We start from the raw sequence: 16,554 nt of genomic DNA, 5'->3' as shown, positions 1-16,554 counted from the left end.
ACACCATAAGCATATATATACTATAATGATATGGGTATGTTTATATTTTATATATGGGTGTATATATATGTGTGTGTATATATACATGTAAATATATATATATATAATGGTAAAGGTGTCCTCAGGGCAAATCTGCCTCAGCCCTGGTGGTGAAACACCAATGGCCTTGCTTTCATAAAATGAAAGTAAAAATACACATTCTTCTTCTGGTTTGCTGCAGCTGTAGTGAAAATGCACACTCTGCCCTAGGTTTATTGTGTGTAGAGGGATCCGAAGTTATAAACCACAATGCACTTGGTGATTAGAATAGCTTTATTCAGAGCATTTATTATTATTATTATTATTATTATTATTATGATGCTCAGTGTCAGCCCCAAACCAGGGCACGGGAGCAGAGGGAGCAGGCGGCTGCAATCACATCTTCAGGAGGCATTGGGGAGCCCTGCTGTCCCCAAAGGGACATGCAATGAGACATGCAATGAAAATAAACGTTACCTATGTCCTACACCCTGAATGGGGATGGCAAGGCAGGAATGCTGCCTTGCTGCCTCTGTTGGGAATGGATAAAAAGGGTGGTTCTAAAGCCCACATTGTATGTGCACAGCCAGCAGACAGAAAGCTGCTTTCTGCACTAGGAACTGGATTACATTTTTATAACTAATCCCCAGCTCTCTGACTGAAAAGATTTGCTAAGCCCCACTTGCTTTTTCTTTTAGGTCTGTGCACTCCAAAAGCTTCCTCCCAGCCTCTTCCTCCTGCTTCCCAAAAGTAAATGCATGGCTGTTTTCCTGACTTACAGTACGTAACTTTGTTTGTGCCTGGCATTGTTAAACTGGATTCACAGACGGGAAAAAACCCAACACCCAAACAACTCAGTGCTTCACTGATCCATAAAATCATTATAGGCAACATTGCAGTTTCAACAAGTGCCAAAAATTCTCCCCCCTCCCCGAATATAAAAATAAAGCAGAAACAAAAATAACGAGGCTATTAATCTTTCATTAAGTTAAAGGGATGAAAAGGAATCGCTTAAAGTATCATTCTTTACTTGCACCACAAGATTGGATGCCCCCTGCTAACTTCAAAGGCTCTAAAAGAAGCTGGTTAATATTGTTGGCACTGAACCAGATTGTGGTTTATTTTAGTTTTTCTGATTTTTTTTCAACAAAAGAAAACATTAAGGGTTGGACACTGATTGCTGAGGAACAGCTATTGAAAGAGGGGCCTTTTGTGCTGCTACCAGTAATATGTCAATTTTCAGACATGCAAAAGCTGCCCAAAAAATCGTGTCAGGGTCTGTACCACTGCTCCTGTTTGCTCTGTGCTTTCAGCTCAGATACAAATCACTGCTTTCCCCGTGTGCCAGAGCAGTAGCTCTGGTGAAATATGGACTTCATGCATCCCAGGAGCAGTAACAGATCCCCCATAAGCCACAAAGTCCCTCACCTGGCCCTGCACTGTGGCTGTTTCCATTCCTCCCCAGCCCCGAGGGCTGTGTGATTGCAAACAGAGCTGATTGCTCTGAGAGACAGCTCTGTGGTTATGTCTCTGTGCAGGGCTTTGTGGTGATGTGGGTATGTCTCTGCCTGGCACAGAGCAGCCAGGAGCAGGCAGGGCACAGCAGGTGCCTGCCACGGGTTGGTGATGGCCTGAGAGTGCCTGGCACAGGTTGGTGATGGGCTGAGAGGTGCCTGGCATGGGTTGGTGATGGGCTGAGAGCTCAGTGTGCCTGGCACAGGTTGGTGATGGGCTCAGAGGTGCCTGGCACAGGTTGGTGATGGGCTGAGAGCTCAGTGTGCCTGGCACAGGTTGGTGATGGGCTGAGAGTGCCTGGCACAGGTTGGTGATGGGCTGAGAGCTCGGTGTGCCTGGCACAGGTTGGTGATGGGCTGAGAGTTGCCTGGCACAGGTTGGTGATGGGCTCAGAGGTGCCTGGCATGGGTTGGTGATGGGCTGAGAGCTCGGTGTGCCTGGCACAGGTTGGTGATGGGCTCAGAGGTGCCTGGCACGGGTTGGTGATGGGCTGAGAGCTCAGTGTGCCTGGCACAGGTTGGTGATGGGCTGAGAGCTCGGTGTGCCTGGCACAGGTTGGTGATGGGCTGAGAGTGCCTGGCACAGGCTGGTGATGGGCTCGGTGTGCCTGGCACAGGTTGGCGATGGGCTCAGAGGTGCCTGGCACAGGTTGGCGATGGGCTGAGAGCTCGGTGCAGCCAGGCTCAGCAGCGCAGCTCTGCAATTCCTGCTCAGGTGTGTGCACAGGCAGAACTCATTGCCTGAGAGGGATTCCCTCCCTTTTCAGAGACAGAAACAGCTCAGGGCCCATCACAGACAGCTCCAGCCTCATCCCTCAGGGGCAGAGAGGGGAAATGCAGCTGTGACCATGCAAAGTGGGGTCCAGGTCCTGCCACCTGCCCTCCCTGTCCTGGCTGTGAGAAAGTTCCAGCTGAGAGTTTTATTAGGGAAATACTCTGTGCATCTGAAAGGAGCAGATATTTTAAAATGCAAACTGTGCAAACTCAGGGTAATTGGAAGTATGTGCTTCATTTGATCCGTTGTCATTCAGTACCCCAAGGCAGCACTCCTGGATCTGCCCTCTCCAATCCGTATTACCAAATAAAACAGATATATCCCATTTGTCCCTGGGAAGGTTTTTTCTTCTTACATCAGGCAGAACAACTGCAAATAAATTTGGCTACATTCCCCAAAGTGTATTTTGCCCAACATCTCCCTGTCATGCTTCTATCCATTATCTCTGCCAACTATTCCCTCTGGGCCACATTCAACATTCATCACAAAATTTCCATGTAATCCAGCAGTGTTTGCATAAGGTGTATGTACATTCCTGCACATGCCAGATATGACAGATGTCTCAAATTCCTCCTTCAAAACCCTTTTCAGGAGAAGTCTATTATACTGTTGCTGTGATGGATAATGTCCCCCTGACTTCTAATAAACGATGTCTTTTATTTGTCTGAGCTAGTCCATAAATTTCTGGGGCAGGAGGAAAGGGCACGGCCATTATCCCTTTTGGGTGTTTTTCAGGAGGAAGCACACGTTTCCTGACAGAACTGCACATGGAGCCAGCTGCACTGCTGGCAAGGCAGGTTGCCCAATGCCTCCCATTATGAGCCACCCTTCAGCTGCTCACAGTCCTGCCAGGCTGTGTCTGTTTGTCCTGAAGTGTGTGACCTCAGCCCACTGCTTCAGTCATCTCTGGCACTGAGGGGAAGGATCACAAACATTCTGGCAAACAAAGTGGCAATAATGCTGTTATTGGTCTGAAAGTGGGAGCTGTGAGTTTAGAATAAGTGCAGCAGGAAGGTCCATTAGGGAAGGAACAATCCTGTCCCAAACCTGTCAGAGGGGTCCATGATGTGGGAGGAACACAGGAACTCTGGAGATACAGGGAGGCCCTGAACCACTGGCGGAGCCTGGCTTCTCTGGAAAAAATGCAATTATGTAATTATAACTCTGCCATAATGTATGGGCAGCAGGATGCTAATGCAGCTCCACCAGCAGCACAACTCCTGGCACTTTCTTGTTTTTAAGTGCCTCAGTTCAACCTGAATTATTTTCTTCCAATGTGTTCCTCTGTGTGTGTAATAAACCAAAGCAAACAATCCAAAATGCAATGATTCCATTCCAGCAGCTGTGGGAACTGCATCTGGCTCAGGTGGAATGGCTCCTACACAACAAAGGGAATTCATGCCCTGAAAAATTAGTTTTCTCCATCTCTCAAACTTTCTGGTGCAGTTCCCAGTTGGACAGGACAGGGAACAAATTCTCCATCAGTGTCTCTGCCAGAACCTGAGCAGGGCTACAGGAACAGGAACGTCCCCTGGGTGTCCTTCCTGACATGGGGTCTGTGCAGTCCCATCACAGGGCTCATTCTGGGTCTGTGCAGTCCCATCACAGGGCTCATTCTGGGTTTGTGCAGTCCCATCACAGGGCTCATTCTGGGTTTGCCCAGTCCCATCACAGGGTTCATTCTGGGTTTGCCCAGTCCCATCACAGGGCTCATTCTGGGTTTGTGCAGTCCCATCACAGGGTTCATTCTGGGTTTGTGCAGCTCCATCACAGGGTCCATTCTGGGTTTGCCCAGTCCCATCACAGGGCTCATTCTGGGTTTGTGCAGTCCCATCACAGGGCTCATTCTGGGTTTGTGCAGTCCCATCACAGGGTCCATTCTGGGTTTGCCCAGTCCCATCACAGGGTCCATTCTGGGTCTGTGCAGCTCCATCACAGGGTTCATTCTGGGTTTGTGCAGTCCCATCACAGGGTCCATTCTGGGTTTGTGCAGCCCCATCACAGGGTTCATTCTGGGTTTAGCAGCAAACAGCCCTGGCACAGGCACAGCTGCAGCTCCCAGCTGGCCCCAGTGCCCCAGAACCAGCCTTGGCCAGGAGGGTTTCAGCACTGGCCCTTGGCCAGGAGGGTTTCAGCATCCCCTCTCCAGCCTGGCTGCATCCCTGTGCTGTCACTGAACTCATGCCTCACTCTGGGGAATGTTTATCTGGAAAAGAAAGGGTTTAAGCCTGGCAAAGCAAAAAGACTTTTCAGGAGGGGAATGGCTGGTTCAGCTTGAGACAGCTGCCTGTTAAATGTTCTATTAATGATAAGATCCTAAAGGAGCTGGTCAGGGGTGAGCAATCTTGCTTTCTTTTCTTACACTATCTCTGCTGAAGTTTCTTTTCCGCTTATAGAGAAGGGGAACAGTTTTCTTTTACTTTCTTTTTTCTTTTTTTTTCCAGTTTTTTATCACCAGCTTCAATCCCAGGGTCAGCTTTGATTTGGGTGAGTCAGAAACATATTTATCTCTGAAATTCTCCTCTGTGCCTGGGAATGAAGGGTTCCTCCTCATCTCAGAAGAAAGAGAGGTACTTTAAACAATAGCAGTGCCAAAATGAAAATAGAAGGTAATAACAGCGTTTGTTTTACTTGCTACATGGTAGGCCTGATTTAAATGCTGCTGGTACTTGTATGATTTTAAGAGACTTCTTCAGTTTCTCTGTGACAATGTTTATAGTTTGTTTATAGAAAGAGATCTGCACTCCAGACTTTGCTCTAGCTCTGCTCAGCTCCAGCAGTTCTTACAGCACATAGACTGACCCAGTCCTCACCCTGTTTAAGATGTGTTTTATTTTTGCAGGCATTCCATATTTGCAGGAAGCACTCAAGCCTTAATCTGGACCACTTGTAGGGTAGTGAAAGGAGAAAAACAACTTTGGGAGCAATTCTCCTGGAAAGCTGTTCCTGGCAGGGCTCAGCAGTGCCTGGCTTTAGGAACTACCTCCATGGATCTTCATGGAGTCCCATTAAGTTCTTGCCTGCACAGTTTGCATGGTGACAATGATTTCAATAAGTCAATTTTGCTCAGTTCTGAAATAGATTTCCCTTCTGTCACTTTTCTGTTAGATTGATTTCAATTTAATTAAGTGGTCAAAATTTAAAGTATATTTTTCCCATCTTGAAAAAGAAATCCTTCATTGTAACTTTACAGAAAGTTGTCTATCTAGGTCTTTATTTTTCATTTGGAATAAATCTGAGTTTTTACACTCCTGAGAGATTGTTTAAGGAACCATCTCACTTACCTGCTGTAAAAACAATATTCTAAAGATGCAATTTTCTGTGAGAGAAGCTGGTTCAGCATGTAACTCTCCTCTGTCTTTGATGGATCATTTGCTCAGACATAATGAATTCTGCTGGATCTGATAACTTTATTGCTCATGAAGTAATCACAGTGAAATAATGAGTTACTATATCATCATTTCTGCTTTGTTTCTCACTGCTTGCCTTTTACACTTGAAAAAAGTCCTTGAGTTCTTGATTAGTCTTCTTGGCTTAAAGGACCTGTCTTTTGCCAGGCTGAAAGAAAAAATTATTCAGATTCCTTACTTTTGATTCACCATTGCTCTGAAATAATGAATGGTATCCTTCCTATAATGACCCAGAACATCAAGGGTGGCTTCCTCCTCAGTATGAAAAGAGCCAGGTCCAGGTTGTTCATCGGGATAAAGAACTTGTTAATAAAATCAGCACAGTGCCTCAGACCTCCGACTGCAGAGGCACAGATCTTAAGAGGAAGAAGAAAGGGAAGGAGAAACAGAGATTCATGGGAGAAAAAAAGGGGGGAAATGTGATTTCAGATGGCATCAAACAAAAGGAAAGAATGATACCGTCAGTCCTCTCCCACCAAATTTGCCTCTGCCCAGTTCAGTGCTGGGCACTGCTCAGGTCAGGAATTCATTAAAATGCAATAAAGCGACAATATTTCTGAAAACACAGAGCCATGGTGGAGAATTCTCCTTAAAGGGACTGATTCCAACCCAACCAGGATCTTCTGCATTGATTCCAAGAGGCTTTCAATTACACCAGAACCCTGCAGGGTTGAAACAAATGCTGAGCAAGTTGTTGGCAACGTGTGTGAGGGAAGGCAGCACTGCTGCTGCTCAAATGGGGTTTATCAGGGACAGGAACACACCAGCACTGCTCAAATTGAATTTACTACAGACAGGAACACACCAGCACTGCTCAAATGGGGTTTATCAGGGACAGGAACACACCAGCACTGCTCAAATTGAATTTACTACAGACAGGAACACACCAGCACTGCTCAATGGAGTTTATTACAGACAGGAACACACCAGCACTGCTCAAATTGAATTTACTACGGACAGGAACACACCAGCACTGCTCAAATGGGGTTTATCAGGGACAGGAACACACCAGCACTGCTCAAATGGAGTTTATTACAGACAGGAACACACCAGCACTGCTCAAATTGAATTTACTACGGACAGGAACACACCAGCACTGCACTCACTGGCACAGGATCAGCACCTTCTGCCCAGGAACTCTGTGCAAGGAAATCTGGCACAGGCCTGAGCTTTGTGAAATGCTTGAAGAGTTAAAATTCTTCACAGGTTTCAAACCTTTGTATCACAACTTCTCACCCAGTACCTTTTACAAGTGCATGCCCTTTCCAAATGCCCTTGCAGGTCCTATTCCCAGCACTGACCTCTACTGTCTGTGCTGGACCTGGGTATTATTTTTGACTAAAATGAGATCTCTTTCATCAGCTTTCAAAACATTGTGAACTGAAACTGCTCTTATTTAAAAGTTTAACTTTACTTTCATCAATTTATAATCAGAGTTCCTCTGGTATGTTTGATTCCTGACAAACAAGGATAAAAGTCTTGTGCCCCCATTGCTAATGAGATGATAAAACAGCAGGGATCAAGTTTTTAATTACTACAGGCTATGCACTGGAGAGGTACCAGTGATATTTTCTATTGCATGTCTAAGTTGTAACTTCAGGCTTATGACAGTCATGCTGTGTTCCTCTGCCTTTGATGATCACTCATCTTTGTCTCCTGAGAACATACAAAAATTTCTGAGCTGGGCTCCTGGGGGGTTGCAATTATTGCTGTAACCTGGCCCAGGTTGCAGGGCAGCAGCAGCGTCTCAGCCAGGAGAGGAGAGCACACACAACACGGGCAACTCTTCTGCTCACACAATCTGGGTTCTCAATCTAGTTGTTCCTTTAATAATTATGCTTTTAATTAAGAGGGAGAATAATTTAATATTGTTCCCGTTTTTGCTTTTAGAAGCACAATCCATTACCTTCTCATACATAAAGCATCAGGGCCACAGGCACTCAGCAGTGCACGTTTTTGGCACTAGGGGACCCAGGTCTTGGAAAATCGGCAATACAAGCACGTTTTTGGAGATGATCATCATTCCTACCCATGTTTATAAGCTTGTGGAGTGAGTTTTGTTTCCTTGAATAAAATTATATTGATGCAAGAGATTAAAATGCATTTCTAAGTAGCAAATCATTTCCTTACTGGTCAGAGAGCTGAGGCTGATAACGTTGCAGACCTGTCCCCCTCCCCAGGTGCAGATCTTCAGCACACCGACCAGCCTGCAGGGATGTGGCCATCATCACTGCAAAGTGACAAAGGCAAGGATTCCCTTTGCACACCGAGCAGCCTGCAGGGATGTGGCCCTCACTGTGTTACCCAAGGCCTCTCTTTCGGGCTGCTCTGTGCCCCAGAGGAGGGAGCATCTCCCGGAGGAGCCCTCGGTGGGGCTGGGCTGCCCTGGGCACACCTGCAGGGCCCCTGTAAAGTCACCTGTCCCAGCTGGCCCAGGGCCACAGTGCTGCTCAGGCCACCAGAGCTGTGGGGAGGAAACAACCCGAGGAAAGGCACTCCGAGCATCTCCTCACTGAGCCCCGTGAGCTTTTCTCTGAGTACAAAGTCTGTCTTCTCATGAAGGAGTTTGTGAAACCTGAGCCTGAGCCCATCAGGATCTCCAAGTCAAGCAGAGGCTGTTTCCACTCGGGCCATGTACCCCAAAACTTCCTCTGAAGGCACCACTGCTTTTCTTCTGCCACAGCTGCACAGCTCTGCCACTACAGGCATCCTACAGACATCATTTCCTTTAAATTCCTTTATGCTGAGAGACCACTCTGTGAAAAATTATTTCATCCCTATTTCGTGTTGCCTCTTGTGTTTAATCTCTGCTTGATGTGAGAGATAGGTATGTCTCAGCCTTTTATCCAACTAAAATGAAGCTGCCATTCCTTTCCTCAGTTCCTTCAGTTCATACTTCCTCTCTACAGCTAAATCCCAACCCAGGAGAGAGTTTTCCCTCTGGGGAAGGGGTGAGGAGCACAGAAGCAGTGACATCTCCAGTGCAGTCAGCAAGGGGAAAAGATGAGCCTGGCTTCTGGGGCAGGAGTCCTCCTCGAGAGCTGAAATACAAAGAATAAGAAATGACTTTTTGTCTGTCTGAACTAAGGTCTGACAGTGGCACCATTTGAGCAAGGGTAAAGTGCCAAAGGACGTGCAGAGATACTGTAAAATCCTCGGTGCGAGCTGCCCTCGAGTACTGCATTCATTTCTGAATTTCCCTCATTTCCCTCATTTCTGTGGGAGCTGGGAGCTGTGATCTGGCTGGGGCTCTCCAGGGACTGTGTGTCTCACGTGCTGCAGGAGTCAGGAGCCCAGCGGCCCCACTTCTCTGCAGCTTGAGGATGGAACCCCCTGCTTTGGCAGCCCCATCCAGCCTGGCTGCAAGGGATCCTTCTTAGGGGTAACACTCACTTCAAAACTACCTCCCAAATCTGAAACTTCCATTGAGTAACCAACCATGATTAATGCACTTGGCTGTAGAAATCAATTACGTTTTTAAAGCAAATCATGAAGGAGACTTCATCCTTGTTTTCTCTTACAACTGATATGACAGATCAAAATGCTAACACTACAAATACTGCACTGACTGAAATGCACGGATTTATTTCACAAATGTAGGACATCCAAGTAGCAGACTATTGTTGTGTGGAGGCAATCCATGGCACTTCAGAACTTACAGCTCATGTCAACCCCAACCACTGCATAAACACAATCAAGAGACATTTACTGGGCTGCATAATACAACTTGAAATGAAGTTGACCATAAAATGTGTTTAATCTAAACTGCAGAAATCCCTCCACTCTAATGATCTGTTCCCTAAAAGGGAAATGTAAAGTGTTTAAAAGATTTAGCAAAATCTGTGCATAAATTGAATAAATATCATGGTATCAATTATATCTTTAAAATGGTGTTCAGCTCTTATAACATCAAGGACTGGTTTTAATTATGGCTTCAGTGTAACTAATATTTTCTTAATTTTAATGACTGTTGTCCTATTATAGGATTAACTTGTGATGAAGCTGAAGAAGCCAGAATAATTTTCAGATAAAAGAATTGCAAAGACCTTTGACAGGTACACCAACAACAGCAGGTTGTTTTGAAGTACGTTGGATTTTGGCCCAAATGCTGTTCCAGTTTCTGACTCAGAGTCATCCCCTGGCAGTATGGCAAGTGAGACTTGGCCTTTTTTCCAGAAGTGCAGAAAGTAAACATTGCAATGGGCTGCAGGGACAAGGCTGTAGTAAATTCCTGCCTGTACAAGAGAGATCCGTGTAACTGAAATGATCCCAACACATCACTGCAATTCCTACTGGGCAGGCACATCAGTGCCTGCAGCCCTGCAGGTTCCTGGGCCCAGCTGTGGCTCCTGCTCAGTTGTATTTACACCCAGTGTGAGCCCCTCTGAGGGCACTGAGGGAGCAGCAAGGCAGGGTGTGCACTGGAATATTGTGTAAAGCTCAAAGAACCACCTGGAGGGCTCCTGAAGCTAAAAGAAAACTAAACAAAAAAACCCTGACTTCGCGCTCCTCATAATTTGAAAGCATTTAAATGTTTTATTATTGAGGAGGGATAGAACTTAGGGAGCTGCAGCCAGGGCAGAGAACCAGGGGTTGAGGAGTGCCAAGAGCCCCTTTGTGGGCACTCAGAGTGTCCCCTTTGCCTGGCACACCCAAAGTGACCATGGCCAGCTACCTGCTGTTATTTCCAGGATTTTAATGTGGGTCCCTCTTAGGGTGCTGGCCATGAATGAGCTCTAATGTGGGACATAAAGGAGCTGGGTTTGTGATCCACACACAACTTGTGGGCAGAGCTGGGGGTGTGTAAACACCCGAAGTGTTAGTGCAGAGATCAGCAGTCAGCACTCAGCCTGGAAAATGGGCTGTGAACACAGGAGCAGGAACCTCACCTTGATTTTACACTCAGACTCTGCTACTATGAAATTCAAGTAAGAATTCCAAACCGAAATATTCATGTTCTCAGAGCAATGAATGCAGTTCTTGAGGCTACACTCACCTCAAGCCTCATGATTTCTGCGTGCTACAGACAGAAACATTTGCATTTGGCATCTCATTTTTCTTCAGCAAATTTATTTCCTGTGACTCTTTCATTAGAAGAGCTGTGATCTGTATCAAGTACATTATTTTGTTGTACAAAAGGAAAACTGGATAATAGGTGCTTTTTATGTCTCCTGCTGCAGGAGAGCCATAATATTTAAGTCATAAATGGGCAAATGTCAAAGCAGGTCTCCCTCTGTGCCTGACTCCCTCTAATAATTAGGTGCTGTTTTATTGTTGTGGGGCTGAGCTGTGAGTCCAACTGCCAGCTGACATAACTGGTGATGGAAGGATCACATTCCTCACAACCAGACAACTCCCTCCAAATCCATGGCATATTTACAGCCCTCAGCTTTGCAGGGTCAGGTTTCATGCCATGGCTGTGCACAGCAAAATAACATCTCAGCCTGTGTCACTGCACTCTTAAATGCATGAATCTGACTGCAAGAATTTGTATTCACACCAATAAGGAGGAGCAGAGCTTCCACCCAGCTGTGAGCTGGCCTTGCCTTTTGCTCCCCCACCCATGGAATCAGAAGGAAGCCCCATGGGAAGGGGACCTCTGCGGTTCCCAGCCACCACAGCAGACATGTGCAGCAGCAACCCACTAAAATAATTCAGCAGCTTGCCAAAAAGCAAGAAAAAAATGGCACAACTCACCTGCAAAGGTTGTTGGGAGCATACCCGGGCTCTGATTTGTGTTTGCCAAAGGAAAACCCAGCAGCCATGTGTGCCTCACCTGTGTTGGAAAGGTGTTTCACCATCCTGCCCGTGCCAGGCTCCTGAGAGCTCCTGGGGTCCTGGGAATGAGGGGCTGGGGTCCCATGGGAATGAGGGGTTGGGGTCCTGGGAATGAGGGGCTGGGGTCCCATGGGAATGAGGGGCTGGGGTCCTGGGAATGAGGGGTTGGTGTGCAATGGGAATGAGGGGCTGGGGTCCTGGGAATGAGGGGCTGGGTCCCATGGGAATGAGGGGTTGGTGTGCAATGGGAATGAGGGGCTGGGGTCCCATGGGAATGAGGGGCTGGGTCCTGGGAATGAGGGGCTGGGGTCCCTGGCATGGACATAGAAATGGTATTAAAAAATTGAACTGAAAAGAATGGTGATCTCTAACTCAGTAAATTCTAGGGGTTTGCTAACAGCCATGTATTGACCCTGGTGAAGATGTTAATTCACTTTAGTGGTTATACGAATAGGAAAAAAGCACTGTGAAAAAAAAAGAGGAAACAACGTAAGATATTTTTCTGCTTTCTAAACATTAACTGATCAATCAGCTGAGTTTTTGCTAGATAAGAAAGTTCCAGTGGTGGCTATGTGTAAGATACTTAATGCACAGAGACTTTTTCTAAAATTATTTTTGCCCAGGAGACAAATGTGTAACCATATGATTTTTCCCCCTGCTATGTTAAAAATGCATTTATATTTTTTCAAGCACACCCCGATTAAAGAGGGCACATCTGTTTTAAGTCCTTCTTTATGAAAATTACTGATCTTCCTCTGAAAGCTTATCTTTTAATTTCAAAATTCTTTGTAGCAATAACTTAGATAATAACCAACCATATTTCTGTCTTCTTTAGAGGAGGAGGGGAAAAAAAAAAGAGAGAGAGAGAGAGAGAGAGAAAGCAAGGAGCATTTTGAGCTTTGAACTCCCCCTCGCTGGGCCGGCCGGGTCTCTTTGAAAGGCCCCCCTCATTTGCGTTTGAAATGGATGTTCCGCGCGTTGATTAGTGCTGCTGCGGATGGAGCGGGGCGCAGCTTGAGCGTGCGGATTATTCATCAGCGCCCGGCAGGGGAGCGAGCGCTGCCTCTGCCTTCCGCGGCTTCTGCTCCTTCCCACCGCGCTGTTATTTATTATTTTATTTTATTTTATTTTATTTTATTTTATTTTATTTTATTTTATTTTATTTTATTTTATTTTATTTTATTTTATTTTATTTTATTTTATTTTATTTTATTTTATTTTCCCTCTTCCCCGTGAAGGGGTTCCCGGTGTCCCAAGGCCGGGTCACCCCGGACAGCAGCGCTGCCCCTCCCCAAGCACGGCCGGCCCTACTGACCATATGTCTGTCTGTCTGTCTGTCTGTCTGGTCCAGCCATTGTTCACGGCACAGAGCATTTAAATACCTAAATGGGGACCTGGAGAGCTTTGTCATCACGGCCATAGCATGGCACCTCCTGTGTTTCTGTTCCCCTCGGTCTGACTGGGGTGATGTTTACCCTTTATTCATCAGCAGAGCTGCAGAGGACACTGCGCTGGGTCTGTAATAGCAGTATTTCATAACTTTTATAATGGTCAGCACTTGGAACTCCAAGCCTGAGCCAGCTCTGAGCAGACTTTTACAAACCTGTTACCTGGCCTTAGCTGCCTGTGCCTGTGTGTGATATTTGGGTGCTGCTACCTGTGCCTGTGTGTGATATTTGGGTGCTGTTACTCAGCATCCAGCTGAGATGATGCCTCAGGACCAGTGAAAAGGGGCTGTCCTTGTGCAGAACACAATAAACAGCAGGCAATTCTATGTGCCTGAGGTGCAGCCAAGTTTAGTGTTCTCTGAGCTCACCAGGGAGGAGTTCTGCCAGGTCAGCCCGTTTAGTGCCTCGGCACCAGAGGGGGTCGCAGACCCCAGTGCCCCATGCCCCCTAGGGCTGCCAGGCCCCAGTGCCCCATGAAGGGCTGCCAGCCCCAGTGCCCATGAAGGGCTGCCAGGCCCAGTGCCCCATGAAGGGCTGTCCCAGGCCCATGCCCCATGAAGGGCTGTCCAACCCAATGCCCCATGAAGGGCTGTCCCAGGCCCCAGTGCCCCATGAAGGGCTGGCCCAGGCCCCAGTGCCCCATGAAGGGCTGGCCCAGACCCCAGTGCCCCATGAAGGGCTGGCCCAGGCCCCAGTGCCCCATGAAGGGCTGTCCCAGACCCCAATGCCCCATGAAGGGCTGGCCCAGGCCCCAGTGCCCCATGAAGGGCTGGCCCAGGCCCCAGTGCCCCATGAAGGGCTGGCCCAGGCCCCAGTGCCCCATGAAGGGCTGGCCCAGACCTCGGTGAGTGTCACATCTCCCTTTGCCAAAGGCAGCCCTCCGTGCTGGAGCATGGGGACTCCACGGGAAATGATCACATCTACAGAAGGGCAGAACAACTGTCTAACTCTGCCCGTCTAAAGCAGGCACGAACTTTGGTGATAGCTTTGGAGAACGTGCTGTTGGTGGGGAGAAAGCAGCACCTGCAGAATGTGGCCATCCACATCAATACTTACACAGGAAAGGAATATCCTGTGTTTGTGTGTGTCCTACCCCCATTGTGGGGCACACAGAGCTGGACTGGGGCTAGGTCAGCAGGGAGCTGTGAACTGGCACCGAGCAAAGGAACCTCAGCCCGGGAGACACCAGGAGAGCCCCGGGAGCCCTGAGGGTCACTGAGCTGTGCCCAGGCACGGGGCACTCCTGCCACGGGTGCCAGGCTCCTCCAGGTGGGGTCTGCCCATCCCAGTCCGTGCCAGTGCAGCCAGGAACATCCTCTGCTCGAGGGCAGAAAGGCATTCTAATATTCGTGTATCTGAAATGCACTCCAATGTTCAGTGTATCTGAAATACATTCTGATATATCTGAAATACATTCTAATATTCAGTGTATCTGAAATACATTCTGATATATCTGAAATACATTCTAATATTCGTGTATCTGAAACACATTCTAATATTCAGTGTATCTGGTACGTGCCAGGGTGGCAGCACGGCTCAGAATCCAGGCCAGAACAGGTTTTAAATAAAATGCAGTTATTTCACCTTAGATTGCTGTTCCTGACACCAGGATCTTCACCACCATAACCTCACCCCTTCCCAAAGGAGTCCATGTGCAAATCCATTCAGCAGGAACATTTGTAACATGGGCCATCAGGCTACTGACATTTTAGAAGTTAAACAAAACAGAATTTTTTAAGTCAGTATCCACTGACAAATATTCCAAGGGAAGCAAGTGAAAAGGTGGCAGATGTTGTGCATGTAAGCAAATACAAACTTGAACACAACATAAAATGTGTGAGAGTCATTTAAACTCTATGGCAAAATTAATTATTGGAGGTTTAAAATTGTAAAGCACTGTTTGGGCTTTAAAGAATGTTCAAAATAAAGAAAATAACTCAGGTATTTATTGTTTTGCTTCAATTTACATGGATGCTATAAATAGCTGACAAGAAATGATGACAAATCAGCTATTGTAACCCTTTGGGAGTTTATTAGGTCATTTGTGAGAGGTCTGAATAGAGTCATTTGTTGCCCTCAGGTGTTTGAGAGTCTCTTTACCCTTGGGAAAGGAATTTAACAAAGGAGTGCATTTCAAAGCAGGCACTCTGTGTTTTCCACCCTTTTTCTGAAGTGTTTTCAAACACACTCCAAGCTAAAACGGCTCAGAAGTGAGGAAAGGAGGTGTATATCAGATGACCCCTGAGGCAGCTGACAATCCCGGGAGCAGAGGTAGGGTCACATTTGAGATGCTTGAATCCCAAATGCATTTGCACTATAGGAGCCCCTGGTTTATTTCTGCCCCACCCACTGGGTGCAAACTTTGAAATGCACCATCCACAAGTGTTGGACTAGTGCCCTACTTGCATTTTTTTATTTGGCTGAAATGTGACATGTCTTATTCCTCGTGTGCTTCCAAAAACACGGGGCAGGCCCTTTGTGACAAACAGACCTTGCATGTGCCCTAATCTATCCATCTCCTCAATCAGACACAGCATCAGCATTTGTCCAGGCTGGAGCGAAACAGGCAATAGCAGCAGAGCCAAAGTGAGCCTGGCAAACAGCTCTGAGGGAACCAACAGCTCCAGGATGGATTGCCAGGGAGCACCAGGGAAGCTCCAAAAGCCACAGCCCAGCCAGGCCCCTCGCGGGATGAAGGAGAAAGGAAAAATGGAATTTCACCTGTGTCTCTGGGGTTTTTGTCAGTGCAATTTGTTCAGGGTCCCAGAGAGCAGTTCAGCATCACCCATCCTGTGCAGCTCAGGGCTCTGAGTGCAGGGGCATCCCTGACCCGCACTGGGAGCTGAGCATTCCTGTGTGTGCACATAACTCATGGCAAAACTGTCCCTGCTCTGCCTCTGCCTGCTGGGGCAGGGATTTGTGCATCCCCAGCCCCCTCCAGAGCTGCTCACAGAGCTTCCAATGGTCCCAGACAGGGTCCTGCAGATCTGGCTGCTGTGCAGCTCCTCGTCCCCACTGCCGGCAGTTCAGAGCTGCAGTAGGGGCCAACCCAAGTATCACAAACTTTGCACCGAGTTTAGGGTCTGGCTGGAATGAAGATGGGTGCTGGAATGAGCTCCCCTGCACAGTCAATGAGGCTCAGACTGGCCAGCCTCACATCTTGTCCCCATCCTCTGTCCCCATCCCAGTCCTGGATCCAGGCTGGCACTGCCAGGGAGCTCTGCAGAGCAGCACCAGGGGCTGCACGAGGCTCAGGGCTGTGCCACCCCTCTCAGAAATGATTTCCTGCCCTTCTTCAGGGCTCCAAGAGCCGACTGTCATCCACTTGGACTCCACTTGAACCCCCTCTCAAGTGAATGCCCTGCAGCTCTTGTCTTCAAACAGGGCTGTCCATCCTTTTTGATCATCCCAGGCATGCAGATTTTTCAAAGGCAGAGCTGATGCTCACGGCCCCTCTCCTCTCCTGCTTGCTGATTTCTTGACTGGACTCACTGTGCATTCAGCTCACAAGCCACTCATGCAAATAAGGCACTGCATGCTCAAAAGATGTCCAGGATGAGCAATAGCTGAGATCAGACTGCCCCTATTGGAATAATTCATGTAGCCCATGG

Source organism: Zonotrichia leucophrys, chromosome 15 (genome assembly GCF_028769735.1).
Source record: "Zonotrichia leucophrys gambelii isolate GWCS_2022_RI chromosome 15, RI_Zleu_2.0, whole genome shotgun sequence".
NCBI lineage: Eukaryota > Metazoa > Chordata > Aves > Passeriformes > Passerellidae > Zonotrichia > Zonotrichia leucophrys.
This window is presented reverse-complemented; position numbering follows the sequence as displayed.